This window comes from Entelurus aequoreus, linkage group LG20 (assembly GCF_033978785.1).
Source record: "Entelurus aequoreus isolate RoL-2023_Sb linkage group LG20, RoL_Eaeq_v1.1, whole genome shotgun sequence".
Taxonomy (NCBI): Eukaryota; Metazoa; Chordata; class Actinopteri; order Syngnathiformes; family Syngnathidae; genus Entelurus; species Entelurus aequoreus.
In genome coordinates, this window is record NC_084750.1 from 45,432,274 (window position 1) to 45,444,398 (window position 12,125).

The 12,125-nt window shown below is 35.1% G+C and overlaps 1 long non-coding RNA gene across 2 annotated transcripts in view; it reads left to right on the forward strand.

Moving 5' to 3' along the window:
* The first annotated feature begins 331 nt into the window (after window positions 1-331).
* Window positions 332-12,125, forward strand: part of LOC133636297 (uncharacterized) — a 206,861-nt gene continuing 195,067 nt past the window's right edge. For both annotated transcript variants that reach the window (XR_009822213.1, XR_009822214.1), the window contains exons 1-2: window positions 332-413; window positions 6,603-6,747. This is a non-coding gene — a long non-coding RNA (uncharacterized LOC133636297). The remainder of the gene's footprint in view (window positions 414-6,602; window positions 6,748-12,125) is intronic.

Sequence of the window (12,125 nt, forward strand, 5' to 3'; positions counted from 1 at the left end):
ACTCTATATATATATATATGTATATATATATATATATATATATATATATATATAATATTATATATAATATATATATATAGTATATATATATATATATATATATATATATATATATATATATTTTGCATTCTATTTAGTTACTTTGAATTTACAACCCCCTGGCACTGTTTTGTACTGTTTTTGTACTTACTTTGGTTATTATTTCTCAACTGTTTGTAAATGTTGGAATTTATAAATAAAGGTTTATAAAAAAAAATAAAAAAAGTGTTGTGTTTTCTGAGAGTTGGTCTGACCGGAAGTACTTCTAGAGAAACTGTCCCTTTAAATGTCAGGTCACGTGACCGAAGTGGTTTGAAAAAGCAAATGGCGGCAATGCAGAGAAGTCACGTCACAACATCTCAGACAGCCAACTGGTAAAAAGTCTATATTATTGTGGCTTTTATCTTGTCTGCTTTGACTGTGTGGCGTTTGCAAAGTTTAATGTTGTACTGCTAACTGCTATCTTGCTGGCGGTGCTGAACTAGTTGTGTGCCTTGAACGTTACATTTGTGTGGGATGTTGTTTAATTGTGGATTGGAATCAGCTGGCCAGTGACTTCCGGAAACCGCGAGCATTCTGGGAAATGTAGTTGAATGATGGCAAACTGCTTAGTGGTTGTATTCTGATTCATTGATTAGATACATAGGCGCCAACTACATTTCTGTATTAGTGTTGTCCCCGATACCAATATTTTGGTACCGGTACCAAAAGTATTTTATGTACTTTTCTAATAAAGGGGACCACAAACATATTCATTATTGGCTTTATTTTAACAAAAAAATATTGGGGTACGTGAAACATATGTTTATTATTGTAATTTAGTACTAAATAAAATAGTGAACATACTAGACAACTTGTCTTTTAGTAGTAAGTAAACAAACAAAGACTCCTAATTAGTCGTATGCAGTAACATATTGTGTGATTTATACACCTATTATTTTGTACACATTATAAAGAACAAACTGTAAAAATGTATTATTAATCTACTTGTTCATTTACTGTTAATATCTGCTAATTTTCTGTTTTAAAATGTTCTATCAACACTTCTGTTAAAATGTAATAATCACTTATTCTTCTCTTCTTTGATACTTGACATTAGTTTTGGATGATACCACACGTTTAGGTATCGATCCGATACCAAGTAGTTACAGGATCTTACATTGGTCATATTCAAAGTCCTCATGTGTCGAAATAATATTTCGTGATGTTAAAAAATATCGATGTAATTATAGTAGTAATCGACTAGATATGCTCCTGTAAATAAAATAGTGAACATACTAGACAACTTGTCTTTTAGTAGTAAGTAAACAAACAAAGACTCCTAATTAGTCTGCTGACGTATGCAGTAACATATTGTGTCATTTATACACCTATTATTTTGTCAAAAATATTAAGGACAAGTGTAGAAAATGTATTATTAATCTACTTGTTCATTTACTGTTAATATCTGCTTATTTTCTGTTTTAACATGTTCTATCTACACTTCTGTAAAATGTAATAATCACTTATTCTTTTCTGCTTTGATACTTTACATTAGTTTTAGATGATACCACACATTTAGGTATCAATCCGATACCAAGTAGTTACAGAATCATACTTTGGTCATATTCAAAGTCCTCATGTGTCCAGGGACATATTTACTGACTTTATAAACATTAAATCAATTTAAAAAAAAAAAAAAAAGATTTTGTGATGTTAAAAAATGTCGATGTAATTACAGTAGTAATGACTAGATACACGCTTGTACTTGTATCATTACAGTGGATGTTAAATGTAGATCCACCAATGGTGTTTGTTTATATTGTAGCGTCCCGGAAGACTTGGTGCTGCAGGGAATTTGGGGAATTTGTTCTGCAGTGTTTATGTTGTGTTGCCGGTGCAAATATTCTCCCAAAATGTGTTTGTTGTTGTTGTTTAGTGTGTTTTCACTATATGGCACATGTTTATGACAGTGTTGTTTAGTGTGGTTTCACTATATGGCACATGTTTATGACGGTGTTGTTTAGTGTGGGTTCACTATATGGCACATGTTTATGACAGTGTTGTTTAGTGTGGTTTCACTATATGGCACATGTTTATGACAGTGTTGTTTAGTGTGGTTTCACTATATGGCACATGTTTTTGACAGTGTTGTTTAGTGTGGTTTCACTATATGGCATATGTTTATGACAGTGTTGTTTAGTGTGGTTTCACTATATGGCACATGTTTATGACAGTGTTGTTTAGTGTGGTTTCACTATATGGCACATGTTTATGACAGTGTTGTTTAGTGTTGGTTTCACTATATGGCACATAGTTATGACAGTGTTGTTTAGTGTGGTTTCACTATATGGCACATGTTTATGACAGTGTTGTTTAGTGTGGTTTCACTGTATGGCACATATTTATGACAGTGTTCTTTAGTGTGGTTTCACTATATGGCACATGTTTATGACAGTGTTGTTTACTGGGGTTTCACTATAAGGCACATATTTATGACAGTGTTGTTTAGTGTGGTTTCACTATATGCACATGTTTATGACAGTGTTGTTTAGTGTGTTTCACCATATGGTTCATGTTTATGACAGTGTTGTTTAGTTTGGTTTCACTATACGGCACATGTTTATGACAGTGTTGTATAGTGTGTTTCACCATATGGTTCATGTTTATGACAGTGTTGTTTAGTGTGGTTTCACTATATGGCACATGTTTATGACAGTGTTTGTTTAGTGTGTTTCACTATATGGCACATGTTTATGACAGTGTTGTTTAGTGAGGTTTCACTATATGGCAAATATTTATGACAGTGTTGTTTAGTGTGGTTTCACTATATGGCACATGTTTATGACAGTGTTGTTTAGTGTGGTTTCACTATATGGCACATATTTATGACAGTGTTGTTTAGTGTGGTTTCACTATATGGCACATGTTTATGACAGTGTTGTTTAGTGTGGTTTCACTATATGGCACATATTTATGACAGTGTTGTTTAGTGTGGTTCACTATATGGCACAAGTTTATGACAGTGTTGTTTAGTGTGGTTTCACTATATGGCACATGTTTATGACAGTGTTGTTTAGTGTGGTTTCACTATATGGCACATATTTATGACAGTGTTGTTTAGTGTGGTTTCAATATATGGCACATATTTATGACAGTGTTGTTAAGTGTGGTTTCACTATATGGCAAATATTATGACAGTGTTGTTTAGTGTGGTTTCACTATATGGCACATGTTTATGACAGTGTTGTTTAGTGTGGTTTCACTAAATGGCACATATTTATGACAGTGTTGTTTGGTGTGGTTTCACTATATGGCACAAGTTTATGACAGTGTTGTTTAGTGTGGTTTCACTATATGGCACATGTTTATGACAGTGTTGTTTAGTGTGGTTTCACTATATGGCACATATTTATGACAGTGTTGTTTAGTGTGGTTTCACTATATGGCACATGTTTATGACAGTGTTGTTTAGTGTGGTTTCATTATAAGGCACATGTTTATGACAGTGTTGTTTAGTGTGGTTTCACTATATAGCACATTTTTATAACAGTGTTGTTTGGTGTGGTTTCACTATATGGCACATGTTTATGACAGTGTTGTTTAGTATGATTTCACTACATGGCACATGTTTATGACAGTGTTGTTTAGTGTGGTTTCACTATATGGCAAATATTTATGAGAGTGTTGTTTAGTGTGGTTTCACTATATGGCACATGTTTATGACAGTGTTGTTTAGTGTGGTTTACTATATGGCACATGTTTATGACAGTGTTGTTTAGTGTGGTTTCACTATATGGCACATGTTTATGACAGTGTTGTTTAGTGTGGTTTCACTACATGGCAAATATTTATGAGAGTGTTGTTTAGTGTGGTTTCACTATATGGCACATGTTTATGACAGTGTTGTTTAGTGTGGTTTCACTATATGGCACATGTTTATGACAGTGTTGTTTAGTGTGGTTTCACTATATGGCACATGTTTATGACAGTGTTGTTTAGTGTGGTTTCACTATATGGCACATGTTTATGACAGTGTTGTTTAGTGTGGTTTCACTATATGGCACATATTTATGACAGTGTTGTTTAGTGTGGTTTCACTATATGGCACATTTTATGACAGTGTTGTTTAGTGTGGTTTCACTGTATGGCACATATTTATGACCAGTGTTGTTTGGTGTGGTTTCACTATATGGCACAAGTTTATGACAGTGTTGTTTAGTGTGGTTTCACTATATGGCACATGTTTATGACAGTGTTGTTTAGTGTGGTTTCACTATATGGCTCATATTTATGACAGTGTTGTTAGTGTGGTTTCACTATATGGCACATGTTTATGACAGTGTTGTTTAGTGTGGTTTCATTATAAGGCACATGTTTATGACAGTGTTGTTTAGTGTGGTTTCATTATAAGGCACATGTTTATGACAGTGTTGTTTAGTGTGATTTCACTACATGGCACATGTTTATGACAGTGTTGTTTAGTGTGGTTTCACTATATGGCACATGTTTATGACAGTGTTGTTTAGTGTGGTTTCACTATATGGCAAATATTTATGACAGTGTTGTTTAGTGTGGTTTCACTATATGCACATGTTTATGACAGTGTTGTTTAGTGTGGTTTCACTACATGGCAAATATTTATGAGAGTGTTGTTTAGTGTGGGTTCACTATATGGCACATGTTTATGACAGTGTTGTTTAGTGTGGTTTCACTATATGGCACATGTTTATGACAGTGTTGTTTAGTGTGGTTTCACTATATGGCACATGTTTATGACAGTGTTGTTTAGTGTGGTTTCACTATATGGCACATGTTATGACAGTGTTTTAGTGTTTCACTATATGGCACATGTTTATGACAGTGTTGTTTAGTGTGGTTTCACTATATGGCACATATTTATGACAGTGTGTTAGTGTGGTTTCACTATATGGCACATGTTTATGACAGTGTTGTTTAGTGTGGTTTCACTGTATGGCACATATTTATGACAGTGTTGTTTGGTGTGGTTTCACTATATGGCACAAGTTTATGACAGTGTTGTTTAGTGTGGTTTCACTATATGGCACATGTTTATGACAGTGTTGTTTAGTGTGGTTTCACTATATGGCTCATATTTATGACAGTGTTGTTTAGTGTGGTTTCACTATATGGCACATGTTTATGACAGTGTTGTTAGTGTGGTTTCATTATAAGGCACATGTTTATGACAGTGTTGTTTAGTGTGGTTTCATTATAAGGCACATGTTTATGACAGTGTTGTTTAGTGTGATTTCACTACATGGCACATGTTTATGACAGTGTTGTTTAGTGTGGTTTCACTATATGGCACATGTTTATGACAGTGTTGTTTAGTGTGGTTTCACTATATGCAAATATTTATGACAGTGTTGTTTAGTGTGGTTTCACTATATGGCACATGTTTATGACAGTGTTGTTTAGTGTGGTTTCACTATATGGCACATGTTTATGACAGTGTTGTTTAGTGTGGTTTCACTATATGGCTCATATTTATGACAGTGTTGTTTAGTGTGGTTTCACTATATGGCACATGTTTATGACAGTTTTGTTTAGTGTGGTTTCACTATATGGCACATATTTATGACAGTGTTGGCGTTGTTCATACTGCCACCTTTAGTTAAAGTTAAAAAAGTTAAAGTACCAATGATTGTCACACACACACACACTAGGTGTGGCGAAATTATTCTCTACATTTGACCCATCACCCTTGATCAACCCATGGGAGGTGAGGGGAGCAGTGAGCAGCAGCTGTGGCCGCGCCCGGGAATCATTTTTGGTGATTTAACCCCCAATTCCAATCCTTGATGCTGAGTGCCAAGCAGGGAGGTAAACAGGTCCCATTTTTATAGTCCTTTGTTATGACCTCGGCCGGGGTTTGAACCGTGTGACATGTATGGCTGTTGACTAAGTATGCCCTTCATTCGCTTGTGTGCAGTGTGTTCAAATCCTAGATAATTGTGTAGTTTAATCATTATCGGGCACAATGAAATCTTGGTGAGACTTTATTAATTATAAACAATATGATTGGAGACTTTTTTATTGTGTAAAACAGACCAAACTCGCCACTCAACTAACAACAACAAGAATGATATCCAAAAATGATTCTAAAGATTGAAAGTTGCCATGAATCCCACGCGGGTGCTGGGCATTGTCCGTGGGTGCTCGGGCCCTACAGCACCCACGGGATCGGCACCTATGATTGTATAGTACGCCTTTCTATGTATGAGATGTATGAATATACGTTTGTACAACTCAAACATAAACATAAGACTCATTAGTGCAGATGATGTTATTATTTATACATTCATGTTGGTGATGTGTATTAATATTAATATTAGTGATGATTTATGGATGAATTTATGGTCTACTCATTGCATACATATATTCATTTTGATGCAATTATGTTTAGTTTTGTATTTATATTGGTGCCGTGCTTGGCAATTATCATGTTATGTTTATTCTGCCAGTGTTAATTACTGTGGGGAGTGGGAGAATAAGTAACTGTCTTTAAATGCATCCAGTCTTTATTTAATAGCTGAAACTGTACATTTGACATTGTTTAGGTTATTACCTGCTCCTTCCACCTGATCATTCAACTGTTTATCCACTCATCTGCTGCTCAATGCCACTCCACTACTACTTCTACTGCACTTGTACTCCTGAATGCCAAGAGTCACATCAAAAGGGAAAAAGGTGGAAAATTGTGAGGTGAGTAATTCCCATACACACCGTGGTTAAGCCTTTCTGTGGGGAAAACAGAGCAAGCGTTAAAAATAAGTCAAACTTTTAAAGCTTAAGTCTCTCGATTAGCTTCAGATCTATTCGTCGATTATAAGTTTTTATTTTTTGAATGTTTTTTTGTATTATTATTATTGTTTAATGCCCTTTTTGGCATAGAAAACTAGTTTAAAATATGCAATATTTCCCCCAAAAAATATAACAAAGTGGAATTTGATTATTTGATGAGAAGTATTAGGAGCCTTGAATATGTCAACATTGATTTTAATATTTTGAGCAGGATATCTTTTTTTTTTTAAATCCCCCCAAAATTATTGTGGAACCAAAAGGCCTCGCTTGTAAAAGTTATAAAAATAAGTCATACTTTTTTTGTAACTAACACTTAAGTCTCCAGTTAAACTTGAGATCAATTTGTCGATTATAACATTTTATTGTTTATCTTTTGTTTTGTTTTATGCCCTTTTTGTCCCACAATATACTTTTTTTAAATATATATATAACTTTGATATATTTTTTAGTTTGACAAAATACAAATCTCACTAGAATTGGGGATCCGAAAGGGTCCCACTCATATAAGTGTTAAAAATAAGACACACTTTTAAAGCTTAAGTCTCTGGATCAATTTCAGATATTTTTGTCGATAAGTATTTATTTTTTAAATTAGTTTTATTTTGACTTTGTTTGTTTTATACCCATTTTGTCATAGAAATGTTTTTTTTTTGTTTTTTTTTTAAACATGAAAAACACACCCAAAAAAAAGTGTAATATTTGAAGTGAAGTAATTGGAGCCTTGAATATTTCAAAATGTCATTACATTGATTTAAATTTTTTGATTAATGACAGTTAAAAAAATAAGTCACTTTTTTTTTTTTACTTTCAACGCTTAAGTCTCGAGATCAACTTTAGATCTATTTGTCAATTATAACTTTTGTTTTGTTTTATGCCCTTTAAAAACATGATTGTATATAGAATATTTATTTATTAATATTTCAAAGTGGAATATTTAATGTAAAGTCATTGGAGCCTAGAATTGGTCAATAGTTCATAACATGGACTTTGATTCATTATTTTTTGAGCAAAAACAGTTTTAAAGACAAAAACCGGCAATATTGCAACTTTTTCTTGTCACGTTTCACCTGTATATAATTTTATTCCACTTTGTTTTTTTTATAATTATTTTTTTTAATTAGAATTTTTAGAACGTGCTGCAGGCCGTTAAAAATGAGCTGCGTCCAGACAATGGCCCCCGGGCTGCATTTTGGATAGCCCTGCTATAGAGAGAATCACCAAGCTAATCTTTGTGTTTGTGAAAATGCTCCAGAGAGGAACGCTGGCTGTCCCTAACGTCATAAACGCCTTTTAGCGGCTCCTTCAAATGCATCACAACTGCGCTTTTCCCCCATTTCCTTTGAATCTCATTAATTTCCATATTTAATTAGCCCGGCTCATTAAACGCCGCGCGCGCGGGAATGTGCGCGGGAATAATTGGATGCGATGTTAGAGACACAAATTACCCATAATGCTCCTGTGTGCCTTGTGACAGAATAATATGTAGGCCTTGTTGATTAGTGGGCTCTAATGGACACCACGCTTGATTTGTTTGTCTGTCGCCGCACCCTCGGGGCATCAAGAGCCCGGGGCGTTCGTGTGCGCGTGTCAATCTGGCCGTCAACTCTTAACCATGTTAAAGAGTGAAATTAGCCATCAGTTGCAGTCAAAAGCATGGCTGACAAGCTGTAATCATAGCAGTGAGAGGAAGCTCATTATGGTCAGCAGCAGATGGAAATATAACACGTAAGATGAAAGAAGACACATCCCTTTCTTTAGCTTTAAAACGAGCAATTACTGTGTATCAGTCGAAGAACCAGCGTCCTTTTCAGTGGACATATAATTTTTTGGTCGTGTGAAAAGTACATTAAGATACGCATGAAGTGCACAAACATGAAGGAATCGTGTTTTTTCCACAATACCGTTTGGTATGACCTGATAAACAGCAATGCAAACATGCGGGACAAAGGTTGTCTCTTATGTTGCTAGCTCAATGCTAACATACAATGGAAAACCCTATTAGCAGGCTAATGAAAATTAGCATCGCAGTCGTTTTGACAAAACTTGAGATTTTAACAAAACAAACTTGACGTGAAAAATAAAAAGGGTTTCTACTAAAAACAAAAAGAAGTCACCAAACCATGGAAACAATTTGTAATAATTGTAACATCAAACTCCATTTTTAGACCATGCAGCATACTCCATGTTCTGTGTAGCATGATTGGCAGAAAAGTGCATTACAAATATCATCTGCGAAGTGAAGTGTTACCTTCTTGTGTTGTAAATAAATACCAAAATAATACATTAAGATGGCCTAAAAAAAAAGTATTTTTAAAAATCAAAGTTCAAAATAAAAGAAGCAATTATCTACATCTTGGGTATATATGTATATATCCTGTAAATATGTATATGTATATATCCTGTATATGAGTATACATCCAAATTAATATGTATATATATGTGTGTGTGTGTGTATATATATATATAAATGTGTGTATATATATTTGTGTGTATATATGTATATTTGCATATGTACATTTATACATATATACACACACATATATACATTCATACACATACATATATATGTGCGTATATATATAAATGTGTGTGTGTGTATATATTTATATATATATATATATATATATATATATATATATATATATATATATATATATATATATATATATATATATAGTGACGGCGTGGCGAAGTTGGTAGAGTGGCCGTGCCAGCAATCGGAGGGTTGCTGGTTACTGGGGTTCAATCCCCACCTTCTACCATCCTAGTCACGTCCGTTGTGTCCTTGGGCAAGACACTTCACCCTTGCTCCTGATGGCTGCTGGTTAGCGCCTTGCATGGCAGCTCCCGCCATCAGTGTGTGAATGTGTGTGTGAATGGGTGAATGTGGAAATAGTGTCAAAGCACTTTGAGTACCTTGAAGGTAGAAAAGCGCTATACAAGTATAACCCATTTATCATTTAATCTATATATATATATATATATTTATATTTATATGTATAAATACATATGAACAAACCTATGTACATTGTATGTATGTGTATATATGTATATAGCCATATGTTTGTGTGTATATATAATTGTGTGTACTGTATTTTTCGGACTATAAGTCACAGTTTTTTTCATAGTTTGGCTGGGGGTGCGACTTATACTCAGGAGCGACTTATGTGTGAAATTATTAACACATTACTGTAAAATATCAAATAATATTATTTATCTCATTCACATAAGAGACTAGACGTATAAGATTTCATGGGATTTAGCGATTAGGAGTGACAGATTGTTTGGTAAACGTATAGCATGTTCTATATGTTATAGTTATTTGAATGACTCTTACCATAATATGTTACGTTAACATACCAGTTGGTTATTTATGCCTCATATAACGTACACTTATTCAGCCTGTTGTTCACTATTCTTGATTTTAAATTGCCTTTCAAATGTCTATTCTTGGTGTTGGCTTTTATCAAATACATTTCCCCAAAAAATGCGACTTATACTCCAGTGCGACTTATATATGTTTTTTTTCCTTCTTTATTATGCATTTTCGGCCGGTGCGACTTATACTCCGGAGCGACTTATACTCCGAAAAATGCGGTATGTTAAAGATGTTAAAGGCCTACTGAAATGAGATTTTCTTATTTAAACGGGGATAGCAGGTCCATTCTATGTGTCATACTTGATCATTTCGTGATATTGCCATATTTTTGCTGAAAGGATTTAGTAGAGAACAACGACGATAAAGTTCGCAACTTTTGGTCGCTGATAAAAAAGCCTTGCCTGTACCGGGAGTAGCGTGACGTCACAGGTTGTGGAGCTCCTCACATCTGCACATTGTTTACAATCATGGCCACAAGCAGCGAGAGCGATTCGGACCGAGAAAGCGACGATTACCCCATTAATTTGAGCAAGGATGAAAGATTTGTGGATGAGGAAAGTGAAAGTGAAGGATTAGAGGGCAGTGGAAGCGATTCAGATAGGGAAGATGCTGTGAGAGGCGGGTGGGACCTGATATTCAGCTGGGAATGACTACAACAGTAAATAAACACAAGACATATATATACTCTATTAGCCACAACACAACCAGGCTTATATTTAATATGCCACATAACAAACACCTCCCCCCTCCCGTCCATATAACCCACCAATACAAATCAAACACCCGCACAACACACTCAATCCCACAGCCCAAAGTACCGTTCACTTCCACAAAGTTCATACAGCACATATATTTCCCCAAAGTTACGTACGTGACATGCACATAGCGGCACGCACGTACGGGCAAGCCATCAAATGTTTGGAAGAAAGCTGCGTACTCACGGTAGCGCGTCTGCTATCCAAGTCAAAGTCCTCCTGGTTGTGTTGCTGCAGCCGGCCGCTAATACACCGATCCCACCTACAGCTTTCTTCTTTGCTGTCTCCATTGTTCATTAAACAAATTGCAAAAGATTCACCAACACAGATGTCCAGAATACTGTGGAATTTTGCGATGAAAACAGAGCTGTTTGTATTGGGACAAAATGGTGTCCCAATACTTCCGCACAATCCGTGACGTCACGCGCATACGTCATCATACCGAGACTTTTTCAGCCAGATATTTCCTGGGAAATTTAAAATGTCACTTTATAAGTTAACCCGGCCGTATTGGCATGTGTTGCAATGTTAAGATTTCATCATTGATATATAAACTATCAGACTGCGTGGTCGCTAGTAGTGGCTTTCAGTAGGCCTTTAAAGTACCAATGATAGTCACACACACACTAGGTGTGGTGAAATTCTTCTCCTCTGCATTTGACCCATCCCCTTGTTAAACCCCCTGGGAGGTGAGGGGAGCAGTGAGCGGCAGCGGTGGCTGCGCCCGGGAATCATTTTGGTGATTTAACCCCTAATTCCAAGCCTTGATGCTGAGTGCCAAGCAGGGAGGTAATGGCTCCCATTTTTATAGTCTTTGGTATGACTCGGCCGGGGTTTGAACTCACAACCTACCCATCTCAGGGCGGACACTCTAACCACTAGGCCACTGAGTAAATATGTGTATATATGTACAGTATGTGTATATATGTATATATCCAAATGAATGTGTGTATATATATAAATGTGTGTATATATGTATATTTGCATATGTACATTTATACATATACACACACATATATACATTCATACACATACATATATATGTGCGTATATATAAATAGTGTGTGTGTATATATATATATATATATATATATATATATATATATATATATATATATATATATATATATATATATATATATACA